Source organism: Triticum aestivum, chromosome 5D, assembly GCF_018294505.1.
Source record: "Triticum aestivum cultivar Chinese Spring chromosome 5D, IWGSC CS RefSeq v2.1, whole genome shotgun sequence".
In the NCBI taxonomy this organism is placed as follows: domain Eukaryota; kingdom Viridiplantae; phylum Streptophyta; class Magnoliopsida; order Poales; family Poaceae; genus Triticum; species Triticum aestivum.
Window position 1 is genome coordinate 559,375,870 of NC_057808.1, and position 4,198 is coordinate 559,380,067.

General features: G+C 42.7%; 1 pseudogene; it reads left to right on the forward strand.

Moving 5' to 3' along the window:
• On the forward strand, positions 1–3,843 carry LOC123123881 (probable LRR receptor-like serine/threonine-protein kinase At3g47570; annotated as a pseudogene).
• Positions 3,844–4,198: the final 355 nt, after the last annotated feature.

Consider the following 4,198-nt stretch of genomic DNA (forward strand, 5'->3'; position numbering starts at 1 on the left):
TCAATGGCCGCTCCATCCATGTCTGCCCGCATTCCCATCTTTGTGATAGTCCTACTCTCCGCTCTCTCGGCTTCTTCTCCCGGTCCGAACAGTGACAATGGCAGTGACATCGACCTCGAAGCGCTGCTCACTTTCAAAGCACAGCTCGCCGACCCTCTCCACATCCTTGCCGACAACTGGACCACCGGCACGTCTTTCTGCAACTAGGTCGGCGTCTCGTGCAGTCGGCGTAGGCAACGTGTCACCGCTTTATCATTGGTGGATATGCGTCTCGTTGGCTCTCTGGCACCTCACATCGGTAACCTCTCTTTCCTTTCCATCCTTAACCTCACCCGCAACAATCTGATGGGCTCCATTTCAGTGGAACTTGGTAGGTTACATCGTCTTAGGTATCTCGATCTCATGAGAAATACGTTTTCTGACGCCATACCTACTACCCTTGGGAACCTCACAAGGCTTGTGCGCCTTCGTCTAGGTTACAATGAACTCTCGGGCCAGATCCCTCCTGGGATGTTGATCCATATGCACAACCTTAAAGAAATTGTCCTGCACCAAAATGAATTGAGTGGCCAAATACCGTTGTATTTGTTCAATAATACACCTTCTTTGGCAGTCATCCATCTTGGAAATATCAGCCTTTCAGGTCCAATACCAAATGCTGTTGCATCCCTATCCATGCTTGAGATCTTCAGTGTACAGCATAATCAACTCTCCGGTCTACTTCCACAAGCCATGTTCAACATGTCTAAGCTGCGAATTATGGCGTTCGAAGAATGCGGTAACCTAACTGGAATCATTCCGAGCAATCAAAGTTTTAGCCTCCCAATGTTGCAATTTTTTGCAATATCTGGGAACAAATTTGAGGGTCGGTTTTCAATAGGGTTAGCATCATGTCAATACCTCCAGGAACTTGATTTGAGTAGTAACTCCTTTGCGGATGTTGTGCCAACATGGTTAGCCAAATTGTCACAACTAAAAATGCTTATCTTGGGTTCTAATAACCTTACTGGCTTCATCCCAGTTGCTCTTAGTAATCTCACTAGTCTTAATGCACTAGCACTTGACAACGGAAATCTTAAAGGGGAGATTCCACCTAATTTAGGTCATTTACATGAACTCTGGTTTCTTAATCTTGGGAGAAATCAATTGCTAGGTAAAATTCCTGACTCCCTCGGCAACTTATCGAAATTATCAATCCTTGGTTTGTCTCATAATCAATTATCTGGCCAAGTACCAACAAAACTTGGAAATATTGTAGCTTTAAACAAGCTTCTATTGCAAAATAATAATTTAGAAGGAAATCTAGACTTCTTGTTAGCTCTTTCCAAGTGTAGACAACTCCAAATCCTTGATATGGGATCTAATTTTTTCACAGGTGTCCTCCCTAGCTATGTCGGAAACCTCAGTACACAATTAGACATGTTCATTGCACCCGATAACAAGTTAATAGGTGGACTTCCATTAGCGATTTCAAACCTAAGCAACATTGGTCTAATAGACCTTAGCCACAACCAATTCACTGAGCCCATTCCAGAATCCATCCTTATGTTGGAAAATCTTGTGTGATGTGTATCTTGATCTGTCCCATAATGATATGTTAGGCCCTATCACAACACAAATGGGCATGCTCAAGAGTTTACAACGTTTGTTTCTCCAAGCAAATAATTTTTTAGGATCCATACCAAGCTGCTTTGGTAATCTTAGTTTGTTGGAAAATATCGACTTGTCCAATAACCAATTAGGTTCAACCATACCGGCTAGCCTTTTCCACCTAGATAAACTTGTAACTAGATCTTTCCCACAATTTATTTGTTGGTGCACTACAAGTCAATTTTTCTAGTTTAAGACAAGCAAACTACATGGACATTTCTTCCAATTTCTTGATAGGAAGCATCCCAGAATCATTCGGACAACTCAATATGTTGACAAACCTGAATTTATCACATAATTATTTCAAAGGCTCAATTCCAGGCACACTCGAAAAGCTAACAAGTTTAGCATCATTAGACCTCTCATTTAACAATCTCTCTGGCACCATTCCCATATTCCTTGCCAAGTTTACATATTTGACTAGCTTGAACCTGTCATTCAATAGCAGTCTAGCAGGCCAAATACCGGAGGGGGGTGATTTCTCAAACCTCACCTCGCAGTCCTTGATTGGGAATCCTCGTCTATGTGGAGCCCCGCACGTAAGATTTCCAACATGCTTCGACAAATCTCACTCAAGTAATAGACACTTGCTACAATGTTTACTTCCAACACTCACATTAGCTTTCGGCGCCGTTGTTATTTCCTTATAGCTATGTATCAGAAACAAACTTAAGAAGGGAGACATCAAAGCTTCTATTGATCCAGCTGGTGTCATAGACCATCAGATAGTCTCTTATCATGAAATAATTCACGCCACCAATAATTTTAGTGAGGATAATATGTTGGGATCTGGAAGCTTTGGAAAAGTCTTCAAGGGACAACTGAGCAATGGCTTGGTGGTCGCGGTAAAAGTTATTGACATGCAGCTTGAGGAGGCCATCCAAAGCTTTAATGTGGAGTGTCAAGTGCTTCGAATGGCGCTACACCGCAACCTGATAAAGATACTCAACACATGTTCAAACCTTGACTTCAGAGCACTAGTTCTTCAGTACATGCCAAAAGGCAGCTTAGAGATGATCCTACACCGGTCTCAGAGTTCATGTCACCCAGGGTTCCTTGAGAGACTAGGCATCATGCTCGATGTGTTTATGGCGATGGAGTATCTGCACCATGAGCACTAAGAGCTGATATTGCACTGTGATTTGAAGCCCAGCAATGTGTTGTTTGACGATGAGATGACGGCACATGTGGCTGACTTTGGCATTGCAAGGTTGATGCTAGATGACAACTCCGTGATATGTGCGAGCATGCCTGGAACAGTTGGGTACATGGCACCAGGTAACTAATTAGCTTGCTCTTGTTATGTTTTAATCCATATACTTATGACCATTAATGATTGTGTCTCCACCTAAAACAATATAGTAGAGCAAGCATGTTTCAAATTTTCATTTATGTTCCTGTTGAACAGAGTACGGATCACTTGGAAAAGCCTCAAGGAAGAGCGACGTTTTTAGTTATGGAATCATGCTCCTTGAAGTCTTCACCGGAAGAAGACCCACTGATGTCATGTTCGGCACACAACTAACCCTTAGGAAGTGGGTTCATCACGCATTTCCTGCTGAGCTTGTCCGAGTCGTCGATGGCCAGCTTCTGCAAGGCTCCTCCCTTTCAAGTTGCAGGTTGGACAATGGCATTCTTGCATCAGTCTTTGAGGTGGGTTTGCGATGTTCTAGTGACTCTCCACAACAGACGATGACAATGCGTGATGTGGTCGTGACGCTGAAGAACATCAAAGCCGAGCACACCAAATTTGTAGCAACTACACCAACTAGTGCAGCACGGTGAACGATTTTCATGTGCTTATGTCTCCTCTGCATGTTTTTTCTTTGCGAAATGGATCATCTATATCTATTCTACTTTTGTACTTAGAACAACCACATAACTTCATGTATTGTCAGGACTGAAATAAGTTGCATTGGGCTGTATTATACTACATTTGATATGTATAGCTATTTAGACACGGTTTTCTTCTCTCCTATTGTGAGAGTCGCATTCCGGTTCCCTTTCAGTCATGAACAAAACTGAACAAGATCAAAGAGAGGAGCTTATCTCCCTTCTGTTCCCAAAACTCTGAATAGGAGTTCACATTTGGGATCTCTGATCATCCTAGCTGTTTTCTCTCGCTTGGCCCCAACTACAATTTTTTTCACACTCCACCAGTGGGCGTCATCACAGCAATAGCGTGCTGCTTACTGAGTGTTAGAGTTGTATTATATATATATACGTGTACATGTTGTATATCCATTGTATTTCCTTGTTGTACAAGTTGATCTAATCAATATAAAAAGATGCCAGCCGGTTGGGGCTAACCACGGCAAATAATTCCTTTTGACTCTGAGTAGTTGGGAGAATCAGCACGACACCTTCTGCAACTTCACCAACTGTAACGGGCGCTCGGTAAAGCAGCGGATTCCAGTAGTAGCAAGAGCAAAGCATAGAAAACAGAATAATAAAACAGAGGAGACACACAAGCTCTATATGTCTGGGCAACGAATGCCCCCTTTATTTTCCATTCCTCTTTCAATTAGCTGCCTGGCCACATATGTTG